The 13049-nt window shown below is 48.6% G+C and overlaps 2 protein-coding genes across 3 annotated transcripts in view; both read left to right on the plus strand.

The window, feature by feature from the left end:
- CGRRF1 (cell growth regulator with ring finger domain 1) overlaps positions 1–13049 on the plus strand; it is a 451182-nt gene that overhangs the window by 436976 nt on the left and 1157 nt on the right. The window lies entirely within an intron of this gene.
- Positions 1–13049, plus strand: part of FBXO34 (F-box protein 34) — a 56129-nt gene that overhangs the window by 7524 nt on the left and 35556 nt on the right. The gene's annotated exons all lie outside the window — the stretch shown is intronic.

A 13049-nucleotide genomic window follows, 5' to 3' on the forward strand; every position in this document is an offset into this window, starting at 1 on the left:
GCCTTTGAAACCATAGCTGGCAAGTTCTCTGCTGTGCATTTCCTCTTTAATAAATGGATAATCTTTTGCTTCGGGGACTGGGTGTGTTTGGATACTGAGTGCAAAGGACGGAAGGAGTGCCCAGACAGCTAGGGAGTGAAAGAGTCTCATTCACTAGCTGTGCTGGCACTGCATCTAGCTTGTGCCTGCTGTTGCATGGCACTGCCTATCAGCGGTTTTTATTGGGTTTTCAGTAAACGCATGGCAGCAGCTGAAATAAAAACTTGTGTGATGAACAGTCATTAAACAATCAACGCCACTCCCTTACGCTCACCCTGATTCTTCCTAGTCTTGTGTGAGTCGCTCCCTTCTAGAAAATATGTATTAAAAAAACCTGGGCTCAGATCTCTTTGCACACTTTTCATAGTATATGGGCCGTTGTTTTTGTTGGCATCCGTCTGACTCGATAGACAATGGAGTGCTCCTCCAGGGCTGAAGTCAAACCGCTGCATTCGCAGTACTGAAGTGACCCCTGGGGTGCAAGCCTGGCCAGTGTGCATGGAGGTCCTGGGCTGCCCAGACAAAAGACCCCCCTCTTGGACTCCAAAGGAAAGCAGAGCAATATATTTGTCTGGAAGAGTCTTCTGTCTAAAACCCTGTCACATGGAAGATGGAATAAGCTTGTTTTTTCCTGCTCCAAAGGGTAGGGCTCGAAGCAATGGCTTCAAGTTACAAGAAAGGAGATTCTGACTAAACCTCAAGAATAACTTTCTAATAAGAGCTGTTCAGCAGTGGGACAGACTCCCCCAGAATGTGGTGGACTCTCCTTCCTTGGAGGTTTCCAAGCAGAGTTTGGATGGCCACCTGTCATTGATGCTTTTCTTGAGGTTCCTGCATTGCGGGGGGTTGGCCAAGATGAGGGTAAAGTTGGGGTCCCAACTCTACAATTCCATGATCCTGGAGGGCTGCTGCCACGAGTGTAGACAATGCTGATCTTTGATGGACCAATGACCTTGACCTCCATGTAAGGTAGCTTCCTATGTTCCTGTATCTGTTGCAATAGGACTTCACACATTTATAGAACACGATAGTGGGTCATCATGAGAACCTACTGATCTAGACACTGTCTGTTTCCATTGTCAGGAGGGCTGGAGCTTGGGAGAGACCTGCTGTTTCAGCATTGAAGCGGTTCAGACTGATAGCTGCTGATCCTTGCCATATCCACACAGGCTTCTGAATGTTGCATGTAGGATACCCCGTTAGCTGGGGGAAATCTTTTGTAGGAAAAAGATTGGCCAAGTTTCTCCAGCTGTGCCAGTCTGCAGGTGGCTAAAGAAGTGTCTCGTAAAAATCTGATGGTTGACCTACAACTCACACTTAGGGGCTTAGAGTTTTGTGTGGTGGAAGAGTAGATAGTGTATTTGACCCTGAAGGCAGAGAAGGGAGCGCACACAGGGGTAGCTGCAGATCATTTCCTGAAGTGAAGAGGGTAGGAGGGTAGTAAACTGCCTTACCCCGAGTCACACCATTGATCCATCCAGCCCCGTATTGTCTACATTGAGTTGGGGCAGCTCTCCATCCCTATCTGAAGATGCCAAGGACTGAAACTTGGAAAGTTGTGCTGTATCACTGAACTACAGTCCTTGAAAAGAAGGGGAATTTCATGCCTATTTGCCTTTTTTGTGTTTTAAAACAGCTCTACTGCCCTCCTGCCTGTTTCTGGATACAATTCAGAGTGCTGTTTTTAACTTTCAGGCACCCGTTATGGCTATGGCTCGGGGCACAGGTATCTAAAGGACTGCCCACTTCCATACAAACCAGCACAGGTATTTGGGGGGTTCCCACGGGTGGCTGTTCTCTGGGTGTCTCCAACACCGGAGGGGCAGCGGGTGGCAAGTGTGTTGCGTGACACCCTTTCAGAGGGCAGCACCCAACTACAGCATATCCTTTCCACAGAGAACAGGTGCAGGGTTAAGTTTTAGGTGCTTGGGTGAGGACTTCACTAGCCTGCGCTTTTAATGAATGGTGGTTGTGATCTCGTCTGCTGAGAACTTCTGTATGTTGTTATTTTTGCTGCTTGATGGCTGCTTTTCTAGCACACCATTTTGATCTGACTCTTTTGAACTTGAAAAACTCGGTGTTGTTTCTGTTCCACAACTTTGAAATGGACTGGAAAAATCTCAAAATGTCATGTTTGTGCCTAGGATCCTGAAGCATTTCTCCAGCTGACGTAGACCTAGTGGCTGTGTGTAGTTTAGTCTTAAAACCTCATGGTGCTGTTTTCTTGTTTGGTGTATGTGCACAAGGGAAGGGTAATAATAATAATAATAATGATAATAATAATAATTTATTATTTGTATCCCGCCCATCTGGCTGGGCCTCCCCAGCCACTCTATGGTTTCCATAGAAACCAAAAATACAGTAAAATATCACACGTTAAAAACTTCCCTGAACAGGGCTGCCTTAAGATGTCTTCTGAATGTCAGGTAATTGTTTATCGCTTTGACATCTCGTGGGAGGACGTTCCACAGGGCGGGCGCCACTACCGAGAAGGCCCTCTGCCTGGTTCCCTGTAGCTTTGCTTCTCGCAATGAGGGAACGGCCAGAAGGCCCTCGGCGCTGGACCTCAGCGTCCGGGCAGAACGATGGGGGTGGAGACGCTCCTTCAGGTATACTGAACCGAGGCCGTTTAGGGCTTTAAAGGTCAGCACCAACACTTTGAATTGTGCTCGGAAACGTACCGGGAGCCAATGTAGGTCTTTCAAGACCGGTTTTATATGGTCTCGGCGGCCCCCCCCAGTCACCAGTCTAGCTGCCGCATTCTGGATTAGTTGTGGTTTCCGAGTCACCATCAAAGGTAGCCCCACATAGAACGCATTGCAGTAGTCCAAGCGGGAGATAACCAGAGCATGCACCACTCTGGCGAGACAGTCTGCAGGAAGATAGGGTCTCAGCTTACGTACCAGATGGAGCTGGTAAACAGCTGCCCTGGACACAGATTTGACCTGTGCCTCCATGGACAGCTGTGAGTCCAGAATGACTCCAAGGCTGCGCACCTGGTCCTTCAGGGGCACAGTTACCCCATTCAGGACCAGGGAATCCTCCACACCTGCCCGCCTCCTGTCCCCCAAAAACAGTACTTCTGTCTTGTCAGGATTCAACCTCAATCTGTTAGCCGCCATCCATCCTCCAACCGCCTCCAGACACTCACACAGGACCTTCACCGCCTTCACTGGTTCTGATTTAAAAGAGAGGTAGAGCTGGGTATATGGGACGCAGGTGGCGCTGTGGGTTAAAGCCTCAGCGCCTAGGACTTGCCGATTGAAAGGTCGGCGGTTCAAATCCCTGCGGCGGGGTGCGCTCCCGCTGCTCGGTCCCAGCGCCTCCCAACCTAGCAGTTCGAAAGCACCTCCGGGTGCAAGTAGATAAATAGGGACCGCTTACCAGCGGGAAGGTAAACGGCGTTCCCGTGTGCGGCTCTGGCTCGCCAGAGCAGCGATGTCACGCTGGCCACGTGACCCGGAAGTGTCTCCGGACAGCGCTGGCCCCTGGCCTCTTGAGTGAGATGGGCGCCCAACCCCAGAGTCTGGCAAGACTGGCCCGTACGGGCAGGGGTACCTTTACCTTTACCTTAGAGCTGGGTATCATCCGCATACTGATGAACACCCAGCCCAAACCTCCTGATCTCTCCCAGCGGCTGCATGTAAATGTTGAAAAGCATGGGGGAGAGGACAGAACCCTGAGGCACCCCACAAGTGAGAGCCCAGGGGTCTGAACACTCATCCCCCACCACCACTTTCTGAACATGGCCCAGGAGGAAGGAGCGGAACCACTGTATGACAGTGCCCCCACCTCCCAGTCCCTCAAGACGGTCCAGAAGGATGTTATGGTCGATGGTATCAAACGCCGCTGAGAGATCCAGCAGAACTAGGAAACAGCTCTCACCTTTGCCCCTAGCCCGCCGGAGATCATCAACCAGTGCGACCAAGGCAGTTTCAGTCCCATGATGAGGCCTGAATCCCGACTGGAAGGGATCCAAATGGTCCACTTCTTCCAGGCGTGCCTGGAGTTGTTCAGCAACCGCTCGCTCAATCACCTTGCCCAAGAATGGAAGATTTGAGACTGGGCGATAGTTGACCATCGTGGCCGCATCTAAAGATGTTTTTTTAAGAAGCGGTTTAATAACCGCCCCTTTCAGCGGGTCTGGGAAGGCTCCCTCACGGAGGGAAGCATTCAGCACCCCACAAAGCCCATCGCCCAGTCCTTCCTGGCTAGCTTTTATAAGCCAGGATGGGCAAGGATCCAGGAGACAGGTGGTTGGCTTCACTCGTCCAAGCAGCCTGTCCAAATCCTCGGAGGTAACAGATTGGAGTTGATCCCACGCAACTTGACTAGACAGGTCTCTAGCACTCTCCCACCCCGGCCCTGCTCCCACGGTGGAGTCTACTTCTTCCCGAATCTGAGCAATTTTATCTGCAAAAAACTTTGCAAAATCATTGCAGGAGTACATGTGGCCCGTACTGGGCCCCGATGTTGTGAACCACCTGAAAAAGTCTCCTGCTGCTGTTTTCTGCAGATGCAATAGAGGTGGTGAAGAAATTCTTCTTCGCCATTGCTATTGCCACTTGGTAGGCTCGACGTTGAGCTCTAACCTGTGTCCGGTCAGATTCGGAATGAGTTATCTGCCACTGGCGCTCTAGCCGTCTCAACGATTGTTTCATTGCCCTCAGATCCGTGGAAAACCACGGGGCTGTCCGGGCTCCATGCAATCGGAGACGGCACTTGGGAGCCAAACAGTCAATAGCCCTGGTTAACTCCACATTCCAGCGGGCCACCAGGGAATCAGCTGAAAGGCCATCAACATGGGATAAAGCATCCCCTACCACTCTCTGGAAACCATTTGGATCCATTAAGTGGTGGGGGCGGACCATCTGAATCGGTCCCACCTCCCTGCAGAGGGGATGGGTCGCAGAGAAGTGCAGTTGCACCAGGAAGTGGTCTGACCATAGCACTTCTTTCGTTTCGCTTTTACTTAGTGTCAGATCACCAACATCCGTAGAGGTAAACACCAGGTCCAAGGCATGTCCGCGGCTATGGGTTGGGCCAGACTTATTCAGGGACAGCCCCATGGAGGCCATGCTTTCCACAAAGTCCCGAGCGGCCCCTTGTAAGGTCGTGTCGGCATGGATGTTAAAATCCCCTAGGACGACCAAACTAGGAGAACATCCGCCACGACCTGAAGCAGCTCGGGCAGGGAATCCTTGGTGCAGCGGGGAGGTCGGTACACCAAAAGGAATCCTGTACTGCCCCTATTGCCCAACTTCTAGAACATGCACTCGGAAAACTGGGTCTTCCCAATAGGACGCCTGGTGCAAACTAATGACTTCCTAAAAATCACTGCAATCCCCCCTCCCCGCCCACATGACCTGGGTTGCTGTGCGTAAGAGAAACCCGGTGGACAAGCAGCGGCAAGGACAGGCCCATCTGCTTCATCCAACCAAGTCTCTGTTACACATGCCAGGTCAAATCCTCCATCCATGATCAAGTCATGGATGGCAGTGGTCTTATGAATCATTGACCTGGCATTGCACAGCAGCACTTTCAGGTCATGTGGGTATCCCTTGCTGATTCTAGTATCCATTCGGTCAGGACCAGACCCGGAGGCAGGGTAGCCTGGGAGCCTGCATAGATGTAGCTTTTTGCCATCAAAATGCTATGTGTCTTTTGACCTTCTGATATATATATATTTAAACATAAGCTAGGGAGACATGGTTGATGATTCCCCCTCCCTGTTTCTTATTGGAGCTTAGTGGCCCATGAAAATACAAATGCTTTCAGTTTAGAGAAATGCACAATTGCAAACAATAAGTGACTTTTTGAAAATGCCCTCCAGCAGCGGCAATTTCTCCTTGCGCACAAAGCAGTCCTGTTTACAACTTGGGAGAGTTATGTTAAGTGGTTTTTCCAGCAGATATTTTGAATCCTTTGAAGCTGCCTCCTAGCCATACAAGCCTAGAACATAGGTGCGAAAACCACAGGGGTACCATTTGCTGCTGAAAAGACCTGTTCTTTCCTTCAGGGCAGTTTATTTTGCTAGTTGTTTTCCAGAAAACCCACATTATGCCCCCCCTCCCTTGTGAGCAGTTTGTGGGTTCAAAGGTCACAGTAACTTAAACATGTGTGCTTTTCTGTGCATTTAGCTGTCTGGAGGACCGTAGGAACTGAGCTGCGTGTTTGGGCTGAATTAACTGTGTCTGTTTCGTTTCTTGTATTGCATTATTTTCCAAAAAGAAAATAAAACTGTGTTAACGCAACCTGATTCCTATTTGGAATTTCCCCAACCTTGTGTCCAAAGCCATGGGTTGTACACAACGGAGTTGTCTATTTAGTGCAAGGACTCCCCCCCCCTTCTCTCCCCCGCCATGTCCCCTGCTCCAGAGGGTTGGTGGAAGATCCAGAACAGACTGGGGCAGGGAGATGACAGGTCCTTGGCTTCTTTTGTTATAGATCCATGGACTTTCAGAGGTGATATGGCACTCAATAGCAGTTGGTAGGAGTCACAAGTGGGGAGAGGGGCTGTTGCACTCGGCTCCTTTACTCAGGTTTCCCATTGAGGCATCTGGTTGACCACTCTGAGAGCAGGATGGCGGACTAGATGAGCTATTCCCTTTACCCAGAAGCCAGGCGCTCTTGATGTTCTTAATGGGTGGATTTTTGCCCTTCACTGCCGCTTCCTACATAGGAATCTACCTTGTGCTGAGTCAGACGATTGGTCCGTCTAGATCAGTCTTATCTACACCAATGTTTCTCAAACTTGGGTCCTCAGCTGTTGTGGGACTACAACTCCCATCGCCCCTGGCTAGCAGGACTAGTGGTCAAGGTCAGGGATGATGGGAGTTGTAGTCCGATAACTGCTGGGGACCTGAGGAACACTGGTCTACACTGATTAGCAGTGGTTCTCCAGGGTTTCAGAGCAGGAGACTTTCCCAGTCCTACCTGGCATTCAACCAGGGACCTGTTGCATACGAAATCAGATCCACAAGTAGCCCCAGGACTCTCCAGACTGCAGTTTGGAAACCACTGGTCTGGCGGGATACTTAGTTTTGTCTTATCTCCCCTTCTTTCCTTGCCTTTCTTTGTCTCCACAGCCAGGATTTTACCCTAGCAGTCTTCATGCTTTGGTAATGCTGATTTTTCTGGGTGTGTGTGTGTGTTTGCTTCTATCTGCTTGCAGTTCTCACTACGTTTGTGATTTTGAGCAGTAAGGTCAAATGACACTCTGCTGCAGGAGAAGATCTTGCTTATTAGAACCAGCTAACTTGTGGGGGAAAGTGAGCATAATGCTGCTGAGGTCATGAGGGTTTTCAAAACAGCAGAATGCGGTGAGTGTAACAGCTGCAAAAAGCGACGTGTTTAGATGATGCCTGGAGTTGGGCTCTTGCCAGTTTTTAAAAGATAATTGGTTGTAATTCGACACTGGTTTTGCGGTGCTTGGATGCAAACCTGCGTCTGTCCTGATGGGAGCCAGAGAGGACACTCGTGATTCAGAATTCAACAGGTGACAGGGTTGGCTCATTCACATGCTCCGTTCATGTGCGCCTGTGGCTTGTTTCAGCCCTTTTACTGAATAAAGAGAGACTGATGAATGACCACGTAAGCTGCTGTTGTGATTGCTCATGCATTCCAGCGGAGTCCACACACCGCTGCTCTTGGTATTAGATCAGAAGGGCTGCTTTGCTATGTCAAAGCAGTGTCAGCCTATCCTGGCACCTTGTCTGCTACCGTGACCAGCCAGCGGCCTCCAGAAGCTTACTAGCAGAACTTGAAAAAGATGGTCACCCTTTATATCAGCCTTCCCCAACCCTGGCACCTTCCAGATGTTAGGGGCTGTGATTCCCATCAGCTGTCTTGGCTGGGGTTGATGGGTAGCGTAATTCCAAAATGGGTGGCACAGGACCTGTAAATTGTACCTCTGCATAGCCAGACCTCCAGTGAGTGACAGGCGCAACAACGCTCATCCATAAGCAGTCCCTGCTTTCGTTTGTTTATTACATTTGTATACCGCCCTATACAAACAGGGCAGTTCACAACACAAAGTTACAGCAGCACAAAATACTTAATAAAAATCATTACAACAATTAACAATGCTAATGTATTGGCCTCAACCAGAGCCAGGGCTTTTTCGGCTGTGGCTCCGATCTGGTGGAACACTCTGTCACAAGAGACTAGGGCCCTGCAGGACTTGACATCTTTCCACAGGGCCTGCAAGACAGAGCTGTTTCACCAGGCCTTTGGCCAGGGCACAGCCTGACTCCCTCCTTTGGCAATCTACACAGAACTCTAGCCCAATGGTTGCCATCAATTTGATTTGAATTAATTTTATAATGAAATGATTTTAGAATGTTGTATTATTTTATTGTTGTTAGCCGCCCTGAGCCCTGCTTCAGCTGGGGAGGGTGGGATATAAATAATTTTTTTTATTATTATTGTATAAACTACAGTGGACGCTCAGGTTGCGAACGTGATCCGTGCAGGAGGCACATTCGCAACCTGCAGCGTCGCGTCTGTGCACGTGTGGGTCGTGATTTGGTGCTTCTACGCATGCGCAAAGCGCCGAAACCCAGAAGTAACCCGTTCTGGTACTTCCGGGTTCGGCATGGTGCGCAACCCGAAAACGCACAACCTGAAGCGTTTGTAACCCGAGGTATGACTAATAAAAAATATGCTCCCCAACAAAAGCCTCTAAAACAATCCCCCAGCCCACCAATACCAATACAAAAATCCAAATTAGCACATAACATTTAAAAACAACCCCACCCTCCAGATAAAACAACACCCACCCAAGTCAAAACCCCACCCCTGGTTAAAATAACCTAGCAGTTTCCTGCCGGTCTGCTCATTTGCCTGCCTTACTCTAGTAGTAAAAACGATGGGTGGGGAAGCTACACAAAAAAAGCAGAGTTTCTCTATTAACCCCCAACCCCCCCTTTTTGTAGCTGAAGCTCTGTTTGAGCTTTATCCTGCCCATCTTTTCTATTCCGAAGGCGGGCAGTCTGCCTCGGTTACCCTTAAGGAAGAGTTTAGGCTTAACTTGCAGCAAGGATGGCGGTGAAATCAAAAGCCATTCATGCCGAACAGCCTTGTAGTTGCTCTCCTGCTTTTAGCGCCTTGCTCTGACGTGCGGTCCCTTAAGGTGCTGCCCATCTTATTAACTGCCCAGATTATCCGGAGCTTTGGGCTGGGCTGTCACCCATATGCTGGTGACACCCAGCTCTATCTGCTGATGGACGGCTACACTGACTCGGCCCCAAACACACTGACCAGATGCTTGGAAGCTGTGGCTGGATGGTTTCGTGGGAGCTGATTGAAACTAAATCCTTCGAAGACAGAGGTCCTATGGCTGGGTCGGGATGGCATGGGGATGAGGGACCAACTCCCTTCTCTTGCGGGGGCCCAATTAGTGCCATTGCCTTCCGTTAAGAGTTTGGGTGTAATCCTTGACGCCTCCCTTTCCATGGAGGCGCAGGTTACAGCAACAGCCAAGGCGACATTTTTCCACCTTCGCCGCATCAAGCAGTTGATCCCTTACCTTCCCCCCCCCCCGACCTGGCCACAGTGATCCATGCGACGGTCATCTCCAGGCTGGACTACTGTAATTCGCTCTATGCGGGGCTGCCCTTGAAGCTGTCCCAGAAACTCCAGCGGGTACAGAATGCTGCAGCGAGGCTCCTCACGGGGTCTCTGCCATGGGAGCATATTTACCCAGTGCTTTTCAAGCTGCACTGGCTCCCGGTGGAGTACAGGGTCAGATTTAAGGTGCTGGTTTTGACCTTTAAAGCCCTTCACGGCCTAGTACCCTCGTACCTACGGGACCGCCACTCCTGGTATGCCCCACGGAGAGCCTCAAGGTCCATAAATAACAACACCCTAGTGGTCCCGGGCCCTAAGGAAGTTAGATTGGCTTCAACCAGAGCCAGGGCCTTTTCAACTCTGGCTCCGGCCTGGTGGAACGCTCTGCCTCATGAGACCAGGGCCCTGCAGGATCTGATTTCTTTCCGCAGGGCCTGTAAGACAGAGTTGTTCCGCCTGGCCTTTGGCTTGGAGCCAGTTTGATTCCCTCCCTCTCTCTTTTTCTTTTTTCCCCCCTTTCTTTTCCTTCTCCTCCTGCGATGAGGCTACATTTTAATATTTTAATGTTCCATTATTTTAATGTTGTATTTTATTTTTGTTTTTAAGTTGTAATCATTCATCTTGTTTTATTATTGCTTGTAAGCCGCTCTGAGCCCGGCCTTGGCTGGGGAGGGCGGGGTATACGGTAAATAAAAAATTATTATTATTATTATCTTGGCATATACTGAAAGAATGTCGGAAATGGCACATGTATTCCAATGGAGTCTTCCATTTGCAGCTCCCATTATTTCCTCTGGCCGTTGTCTTCGGTGGGTCATCCTTGTCATTCATTTTAGTCCATCCCATATGTTCTTGCCTGTTGCTTCTCAGAACCTTCGTTTCTGGCGATGGGCGGGGCCAGAGGCCAAAGTGGGTGGAGCAATGTATGTAGATTTTACCTTTGCTTTGCAGGCTACTTTTTGCACACACTTGCACGTGCCTGTACCCTTCCCCCAAGCAAGGAGTATTATTGGAGTTCAGCTCGAAAGAGGGTGCAAAGCAGTGCCAGGTAGGGGTGTGGTTTAGGGAAAGGGGGTGTGGCTTGGGAGAGTCCCAGGGGCCAGATAGAGGAAGACAGAAGGGCAGCCTTGGGCTTCTGAAAAGAGGCATTGAAATCCAGCAAGTTCAGATCTCTCATATGTTTGAAGCTGCGTTGGGTTTAGCCAGACTTTCAAATAAGTATAAGGTTAATCAAATACAGATATTTATTTGCTTTTTAAAAGTTCTTGATGGTGGCAAGCCCTACCTTTCCAGTCTATCTCTTTCTTTCAGAGACGTGTGGAGGCCAAGAAAAATAAACTGGTACTTGCTCATTAGCTTTGACGTGAGGCACAAATAAGCTTGACAGCTTCGGAACAACTGATGCTATCAATAGTGGGGATTGTCGTCACTCTTGTGGTTTGTGGTGATCTCTTTATTACGATTTTGGAGATAATAAGGGCTTATTCATACATGGTAAGGTATGAAGGGTTTTCTCTGTCGTACTGAAATTAACGCCCTTGAATTCTTTTGATAGTCAGGCACACCTCGTTTTGGACCATTCTGGCTCAAACAGAGAGAGAGCACTGTGGTGTAGTGGTTGGAGTGTTAGACTAGGACCTGGGAGAGCAAGGTTCAAATCCCTGCCCAGGAATTAAACTCACTGGGTGAGTCTCTCAGCCGAACCCACCTCACAAGGTTGCTCTATGAGCATAAAATGGGGAGAGGGAGAACCATGTATGCTCCCTTCAGCTCCTGTTTATAGGTCTGGAAACTCCGTATTTTGGAGATGATAACCTTGATATTTCTATATTCAGCAATCTAGTCCCTTCTCTGTGTTTTTGACTGCTATTCCCGTCAGGTCCAGCCAGTGCTAGGGAGGGCTCCAGATTGCTGAAGGACTGGCTTACATGGTCAGGGATGGAAGAGCCACTGTTTTCCATTTTCTTTGACCAGATTCAGCCTATCTATGAATCTATGGGTAGGCTGTTCATTCTCATGAGAGCCAGTGTGGTGTAGTGGTTCAGAGCGGTAGACTCGTAATCTGGGGAACCGGGTTCGCATCTCCACTCCTCCACCTGCAGCTGCTGGGTGACCTTGCGTCAGTCACACTTCTCTAAAGTCTCTCAGCCCCACTCACCTCACAGAGTGTTTGTTGTGGGGGAGGAAGGGGAAGGAGAATGTTAGCCACTTTGAGACTCCTTCGGGTAGTGATAAAGCGGGATATCAAATCCAAACTCTCCTTCTTCTTCTTCTTCATGTGAAAGTGAATGCCAAGATGTTCATAACTATCGTACTCAAATGTAAGTTTCCATGTGTCCTGAGACTTGGGGGGTGCGTGCCGATGACAATGATAAGTGGGGTGACTGTTTGTGTTTTTTTTATAATAAGTTTTTATTAAATTTTCTTTTACAAATTGATCAACACAACCATGTTCTCAAATTTCCAGTTTTTGTACTTCCACCAGCTCCTCCACCAATCATCCATATTTTCTATTTGTTACGCATTTTCGATATATTATATTGCCAATTAATATTATCCTTTCATCTCTATTTCTTTTTACAATACACCTTTAACTATCACAAAGCCTCTTTAAAACCGACTAATGTTGTCTGTTCATCACATATGTTTTTCAGATAATCCGTAAACTTTCCCCAGTCCTTGATGAACTTGTGATCCTTTTGGTATCTAATTTTTCCAGTCATTTTATCCAATTCTGCGTAATCCATAAGTAAGTGGGGTGACTGTTTCAACTTCCCCATTCATATGGAGGGTGATAGATCTACCCTTCAAAATTCCTAGAAGTTCACCTTATCAGTGCCGCTTTGTCATGATGGCCATATTCCATGGTCAGTGTGCTCATTGAGGAACAGAAATGGGCTGTGGCCTTGCTGCCTTCCTGGTGGGCTTCCAAGAGGTGTCTCACTGGCCACTGTAAGAAGCAGGATGCTGGACTAGGCAGACCTTTTGTCTCATCCTGCCAGGTTCTTTCATGTTTTTCTGATGACTCCAAAGTAATCTGAATTAATGCTCTCATTTCACCTTTAAATGCCTGCAGAATCCACATTCGATGGCAGCATTTTCTGTTACCTCTTAAATGAACCTGGATGAAACATTTGCAGAGGATATTCAATACCCCCTTTATTGTTGGTATCATTTGTAGAGGGACGTTGTTCTTTCGTCTGTGCTTCTTAACATTTAACAACCTGGGGGAATTTGTGTAACCTTTCCAGCAGCATTAAATCTCTCTGACGGAGGGCTTCTCCGATTTGTCTTGTTGCTGCTGTTTCAGTGTTCCCAGCATTTCTGAACTATTTTTAGCTTGGCTTGTCATTTGGTACTAGGTGTTCTTGAGAACTATTAATTATTAAGTTCACTGGAATTCTTTTGTTGTGCCACTGCCGGTGTTGCTATACACACAC

The sequence above is a fragment of the Podarcis gaigeae genome (genome assembly GCF_964106915.1).
Source record: "Podarcis gaigeae genome assembly, chromosome: 1".
Classification (NCBI taxonomy): Eukaryota; Metazoa; Chordata; class Lepidosauria; order Squamata; family Lacertidae; genus Podarcis; species Podarcis gaigeae.